Here is an 8,139-nt window from a genome sequence, read left to right as displayed (position 1 = left end):
TGTGTGTGTGTGTCTGTGTGTGTGTCTGTGTGTGTGTCTGTGTCTGTGTCTGTGTCTGTGTCTGTGTCTGTGTCTGTGTGTGTGAATTCTTTCTTGATCCAGAAATAAGACATTACTCCAAGAAAGTCTCTTTTTCATTATTGGAGAATGGAATTTGGAAGTAATGAATTTAAACACAAGGGAATTTCCTTATTTTACAGAATTTTCATGCCTCTTAGGCACTCACTTATAGAAAAGATGTAGATGCAGACTCACCCATGCACACATCTACATTTAATTCCTCATCTGTATATGCATAAATGTGTACATTAAAATGTGTCTCTATCCATCCACTTCATGATTTGACCCCTCCTGTTTTAATCCACTAGCGTTGTATTAACCATCCATATTTCCTAATTCACAGCATTTTCCCTCTAACCATGAGAAACTTGGTTCACATTATTTAGAATAAATTGCTTATTAATTTAACCCTAATACACAGAGAGTATTTTCAGCATTAAAATCCCATACTCTTACACAGGAAAAATTAAGAATAGTATGGTGTTAAAAACAATAATAGTTTTCTTCAGACTAATGGAGTCAAAATGCCTTTTACCAAAGATATCTGTCTATCTATTTATCTAAACATATCTATCTATCTATCTATCTATCTATCTATCTATCTATCTATATCTATCTATCATCTATCTATAGGTAGATAAATACATACATACATAGTGCACAATACATAATACCTACATAATACATACATACATACATACATACATACATACATACATACATACATACGTATGTACAGCTTAGTTCTTTTTTTTCTGACCCAGGATGAGTGTGTGTGCTTGAGCTTAACCTAAATTAACCTACGTTAAGCTTGGTGGTCCATGTTTCCTTTACACATGCTAGACTGTCAACTCTCATTTCAGAATGGCAGGTCTTCCACCTTATTACACACACACACACACACACACACACACACACACACACACAAGCACATGCATACACACTCACACACACTGAGTCCCAACCCACAATTCAGTGATCATTTACATCACTGCACACCCACTTCCAGATCTCTGAATTAGCCAAACAGCCAAATGCATCTCCCATGAAAGCAAGAGGAACTCCTCCCCTGCTGAGTTAATTATCTTTTCCCTAATTTTTGAGCTAAGTGTGTTAAACTTTCTTTTTCTAGTCAACTCTTTGGGATAGACTGTTAAATTGGCTGGTAAAGAAAGGGATGGTGATTCTTTTCCTCACGAGAACCTACATTTCCCCTTTTTTCTCCTCATTCTTCATTAATCAATGTTAAAAGGTGCTGCTCTCCATCTTCATGGCTTCTTTTTCTCCTCAGAAGCTTTGAAGATGTCCCTTTGCTCAAGTATAATCTGTGGGTTTCTCCCCCCTCCCCCCGTCCCCCCTCAGTTCCTTCCCAGGAAGATTTTCAGCATTTTCAAATTGCAGTGAATTATTCTTCCAAACTCTGATATTAGACCTTCTCCAGGTTTCTTCTCCAGTTTACTGTCATTCATGGTGCTTTATAGTTCATCTACCTAAGAGGCTAGGCTCACAGCAAGAGAACAGTACAGGATAAAGGATCGTGGACTTGAGTTTGGTTAGTGTGTGTGTGTGTGTGTGTGTGTATTCACACATTAGCATACACACATCATTTTATTAAAAATTATTTTACATTTTCATCACTCTCTTCAGCATCTCTGTCTTTAAGTTATTATTCTGAATGGATGGTTTTGTGTGGCTTCCTTACTTTCCCATTGTTTTACCTTACAATCCTTAGAAGACGTTCAATTGGTTGGCTTGAAGCTCCTTCAGTCCTCTGCCATGTTAGATATACTTTCTAAAGCACTGTGATTCATTATAATAAATGTTGTCCACATCCACAGTTACAATGTCCAACTGCATCTAAACCATTTAGATAGAGTAGAATCCTGCTAATGAAGCTTTTCCTGAAAAGGCTATGAAATGCTTAGTGCAAAACATCTAATAAAAATGTATAAATCTCATAAACAGTTGATCTAATCTCACTCTAAAACGTAAGCATAGGGGAATGAGAGTTGTCACTTAAATTAGTATAAAAATCAAGTTCACTTCCTGTCCTTGCATTTTCCTTTTTGAGTACAAGCTCTTTGTTGAGTAATAGTTTGCTTGTTCAGACAGAAAGAGATGGGGGTGGGAGTAGAAAAGAGAGGGGGAGAAGACAAGACAGCAGAAGAGGCGTGGAGGAGAATCTATACCATCTCGTACTCCAAATGGTTAAAAGAAACATAACTGTGAGCATTGGAGACATTTTGGTTCTACCCAGTAACTAACAGAGAAATGAAGCATTTATTGTGCACATTGTTTATTTTATCACAATTATGTCTGATTTTGAGACTGATTACACTACTAATATAAAGATATATGTGCAGCACTTTAGTTAACATTTCCGTTGGTCCTTCTGCTCAGATGGGATGGTGCCCAGGAACCACACAGCTCGGAGGTAGGACAGTGCCCCATTGGAAAGGCATTTTGAAATGGGGGAACATAGGAACCACACATCTCTGGGAGGAAGCATCTCAGTAAAGGCACTGCAGCCCCCAGGGAAGGGTATCCGCATCAGCGCTCAGGAGCTCAGGAGCTCAGCTCCGTTTCTTCCCTATGTTTCTTCCCTTCTTCTCTTCATTGCTTCATTTGTCTCTTTCTGATGAGAGGGAGTCACACCAGGCAGCAAATCTCATACAAGGGAATGGTTAGTGTGCCTAGGCTGTGAAGAGATGAGTCCAGTAGGGCTACTTATGCTCTCAGAGAGCACAGTTTGTGTGTGTGTGTGTGTGTGTGTGTGTGTGTGTGTGTGTGTGTGTGTGTTTCTAGAGCGAATATTTCCAGATTGAAGATTGGTGGGATTTAAAATCCAGGGCTTGGGGGAGCTCAGGGATTGGTGGGTTTCTGTGGGAAGTTCAGGGATTGTTGAGTTTCCCTTTATAGAGATTGGTAGCTTTTTTGTTTTCAGACTTTTCAGATGAAATCAGCATGGCCTGGTGAAGGTACTGTTGAGGGACTGGAGATGACTTTTGTGACAGTCAAAGAGTCTGGAAACACCTCTATAACAGTTAGCAAGGTATGGAGGAGGGGCCTGGCCATAGTCGCTCCTCAGTCGCTCATAGTGGCCCTGGCCACTTTCCAGCCTTGAGGGTTCACAAAATTTGCAAAGTATACAAAGCTTACAAGGTATTCGAACTTTACATAGGGAGTCCACAGCAGACAAAGCCTGTCCTGCCACTTGAGTGACTTGAATATCCAATAGTTTCCCAAATACCTATTACATTTCAAAATACTGTTAGGACCAGGTTGCTTGAAGACACTAGCCTATAGCCAGCACTAGAATAGTAGTCACAAAGAGAAAAGATGTGCTTAGTGACTCAAAGAGGAATTGGGGGTCTAAGGACAGGCAGCAATTAGAATCTGTGACTGACAGGCTGGGATATCCAAATGATCAATATACCTGCAGCTTGATATTTGAAAGCTCATAAAAGTGGCATAGCAAACAACTTGTCATCTTAAGATACTTTACGAGGCAGTGAATTCTGGAAGAATTGTATGAAGTTACAGCGCAGGCTTAAGACATGGGCCTTTTCTTTTCTCACGTCAAGCTTTGAGGGTTAGTTAGATCGACATCACTGGGGAGGGATAACACCACAGTGTCCTGAATATCCAGCCCTTCAGAGAAAGCCCAGTCCGGAGAAAATTATCATTTCTTCTTTCTTTTCCCCAATTTACTTTGGCATTGTTTAAACAGTTTGATTTTTTTCTTGTACTCTATTTTTTTTCTTTTTTGTAAGCACACTTTTTTTTGCATGTTTCTGTTGTGTTAATTGTAAAAACAAATAGTTTGCTAATGTATGTGTCATTAGTGACTAATCCTTGGGTCATCCCCAACCCCAGTTTTCTATTTCTTCATAGAACCATTTGTTGTCTAGATATTTCTCTAGTTGTTTAAAACTTGGGTCAACCTGGTCAAAATGATTCACACCAGAACAATTAGGACCTCAGATTGTTTTTAATATTTTGGCATATTTTCACACACATAATGAGACATTTTCAGGGTAAAAGACTAAAGCATATGTCCTCGTGTTTTTATATCTTTTTTATAAACATAGCTAAAGGTAATATTTTAAGTGTCATTTTATATAACCATCTATTCTTACAGGAAATAGAGTTCAGTGGTGTAAAAGATGGGACTGTAGTATCATGTATTCCAAAAATCTTGAATTAGGGGGGGGGTATTCTGTATTTCATATTTGGGAATTAAGAAAACTCAACCAGGATTTATGAGGAAAAACATTTTAACTATTTATTATTCCCCGTTGTTCCGAGAAAATATTTTGATTTTCAGGCTTTCTTAGGATGAATTTTTTTCCTGCCCAATGGAACTGCCTTTTATTACTATCTATTATAAATGTATCCCTATTAAATTAAATATGCTTCCAGTCTTTAAACATTATATGTAGCTGAACACTGGGATTTCCTTTAGTTTACTTTTTGAAAACATTATTTCTTTTGCTTTTAGGATTATAATATAATTATTTTCTTCTTCCCTTTCCACACTCCAAAACGCTCCCATATATCATCTTGCCCTTTTGTAAATTCATGAATTTTTCTATTAATTCCTATCATACACACACACACACACATAAAAACACACACACATGTATATGTGTGTGTAAAATGTACTCAGAATGTGTAATATGACTTACATATATGTTTTCAGGGCAGACCATTTGCTATTGGATAAGCAATTGGGGTGCCTGTTACTGAGGAAGAGTATTTCACCCTTATTTACCATTTCTTCATGCGTGAGCTGTAGTTCTCAGTGTTGAACTGAGGCCTCCAATACTTTCCCTTTTCCATGCTAGCATGTCAGTTGTTGTTGCCCTTGCTCAACTAATGTTTAGATAATTATGAAGGTGATACTTTTTGCTTCTAGCTTCTGACATATCTAGAAGACACAATCTCACAGTAACTACCTTGAACCTATGATTCATAACAATCTTCCCTCCCCTTCTTCAAAAATGATTCCTGAACCTTAAGGTCAAGAGTTATACTTGCACCCAATAATACAGGGCTATATAACTGTGGAGTTTGATCATTTATGATTATCTGTAATGATCTTGGTTTGTTGCAGATATTGGTGTAAGGAAAAACAGTAAGTAGAACTTCATTTACCCAAGAATTAGGGCCAATAGCTTTGAAACATTTAACCTGGCAAAGAAGAAGCCCAAAAGAATGGGAGATAATTTTGTGAGCTGTAAGTCTGTCAGAGGATTAATATGCAGAATAAATAAAAACTCGTCAAATAAAACAAACAAACAAACAAAACACCAACAACAATAACCTATTCAAAATAATGGGCTAGGGTCCTGAACAGATGTAGTCTCTGGAGATGGTTTTCAATGAAACAGCATTTTGGGAGTGAACGAGAACTGTATAAATCTTAGGGAGTGCGTAGGAGTTTTCAGAATGAATATTATTGGCTGGGACCGAGGTGCTGGGAACGATTCATTTACATGAAGAGGAATTTCAGGTGTTTGCTAGATGTGTACTTACAGGAAGAGAGGAAGTTTAACCTGTAATCTGGCCCACAAGGTTACGTGACTAATTCAAGGGTGTCAGAGGTAAGGGTCATAAGGCTTACTGCACTGGGACACACAGGCCCAGAGCAAAGAGACAATAGTCCTAACTCCTGCCAGTCTCATCCTAATGCATGCTCCTGTCTGGCTCTCCCAATTTCGTGGCCTTCCAGCCCCATATCCAGTGAGACCTCTTTAGAGAAAGCTAACTGTTCATTTGAGTGGTTATCAAATGGAAATAGCTTCATGGGTTTTCGTCCATTTCCCCTCTCAGTCCTGGGTGCCCATCAGTCCCAGACCTGTGTTGGCTGTGTGTTTGCTGCAACAGCCTCTGTGATTTCATGTGTACACTGTCATCGCTGAGTTTAGAATTCCTTTTGTCACTGATGTTCTCTATTTCCTCTGGCTCCAACAACCATTTCATAACTGCTTGCACAGGGTCCTCTGGGCCCTGAGGGAAAAGGATTGATGGAGACATCCCAATTAGGACTAAGTGTTTTGAGGTCTCTTACTCTCTACCCATTGTCTAGCTGTGAGCCTCTATTTTAATTATCTAATTCAGGTAGCTTCTCTGATGATGGCTGAGCAGGAAGTCACTTGCCTCTGAATATAGCAGAATGTCATTAAGAGTTATTCTCTCACAGAATGACTTGCTTAGGTGGCCTGTCTTGCTCTGGGCCACCTGAACAGTGTCTGGATGAATTCTGTCTCGTGGGACAGACCTTACATCCAATCAGATAGTGGTTAGTCTCACCAGCTTTGTGCCATGACTTCATTAACACATTTTGCTTGCAGGCCACCATTTTAGACTGAAAGGTTTGTAATTGGGTTGGTCTTTAACTTCCTCCTTTGTCATAGCACGAAAAGTACCTCTAGTATCCTCAACACTAATCAGTAGGGTTGAAGGCTCTAGATAACCAGCATTTCTACTTCTCCATGGTGAATGAGTCATGTAGGAGTTGTCTTCAGTGACAGGGCCTTTCAGTTTGTGGAGAGCAACCTATAGCCTCCTAATAGTCATGGAATGGGGCTAATCTTTGGGGGTTCTCATGGAGCCCTTTTGACCAGCAACTCAATTAGATGTGACCAATTTGCAGAGCTGGAAACATTATTTGATAATGAAAGATGTTCAGTTGGAGCTCAGTTCTCCTCCCCACTTTTTCTTTCGGTAGATTCCATTTTTTATCACTTTCTTATATGTATATAATTTAAGAAGCTTCTACTGTATTAGATTTCAATATGATCCCCCAAATGACCGTGGGTTTTAGGTGCCTTTCCCGGTAATCCCTCCCACAGCCCCCTCTTTCGTCTCCCTCTCCATTCCATCCCCCTGCCCCATTCATCCATCACTAAACTTTCAGTAAAGTTAGAGTTTGTCACAGGGAAATCTTCCCTGCATGTGGACAATTCAAGAGGATCTATGCAGTGAGGAACAAATCAAAAATCACAGCACCTATTTGATTCATTTGTGTTATTCCAAACAGAAATTAACAGTCAAATTGCTACTGTATGATTTATGGCGGCAAAAAAAGCAAAGAACATTGTCAACATTGAGAGGAACTAAGTGACATTAAAATACTTTGTATCATCCATGAATACGCATGCCTGTAATCCTAGAACTCTGAAGGCAGAGAGGACCCAGAATGCAAGGGCGACCTCTGCTTCGTAATAAATCTAAGATCATCGTGTGCTACATAAGGTCCTGTCTCAAAAAATGTATTAAAAATGATTTTCCCCTAGGGGCTTGTATTTTACAGATTAGAATATAAAGACAGTATCTATCCCTCAGATAGGCATGCGTCTAACTCTGCAGAGAACTAATGTGCCGGGGTCGGGGAGGGGGGATACAGAGGAGGGCCCTGATCCTCTCTCCCAAAGGAGAAAGGGAGGGGTGATGGAGGAAGGGACTCTGTGAGGGGGATTGGGAGGCGGCAGAGATTGGGATGTAAAAATGAATAAATTAATTAATGGAGGAAAAAAGAAAGTATCTGTTTTCAGCACACACACATATATGTGTATATATATATATTATAAAAAATTTTCTCTAATATTCAACAAAGGGAATGCAGAATAAATGACAATAGAGTAATGTGAAAATAATGCACTAAAAGAAAGTATATAACCTCTAACTAGAAATAGGAAAAAGGGGCTGGAGAGATGGCTTAGTGGTTAAGAGCACTGGCTGCTCTTTTAGAAATTACTTTGCTTTTTAAGCCAAATTAAAAATGCAACGAGAATGAGCAGTAGCAAACCACCAAGGCGATTTACTCAAAAAAAGAAAAAAAAGCAAGAAGATAAGAAAGTCTGTGGTTTGTATTATGCAAAGCTGGTGGGCTAGGAGCAGAGACTGTTGAAGCATTTCAAATGTGGGATGCTGGAACCCTGGGCTAAAGTAGCAGAAGAAAAGAGAGAAAGAAAGAAGCAATGGCAAATCAGCAAAGTGGGAAGACCCCAGTGTGGAGGGACTTAAAGGCAGTTCCGAGGTTTGTCCTGTAAACAGTCGAAGTCTGGCAACAAA

This window comes from Rattus norvegicus, chromosome 11 (assembly GCF_036323735.1).
Source record: "Rattus norvegicus strain BN/NHsdMcwi chromosome 11, GRCr8, whole genome shotgun sequence".
Taxonomy (NCBI): Eukaryota; Metazoa; Chordata; class Mammalia; order Rodentia; family Muridae; genus Rattus; species Rattus norvegicus.
The sequence above is the reverse complement of the archived record's forward strand: the minus strand, read 5'-3'. Positions refer to the sequence as shown.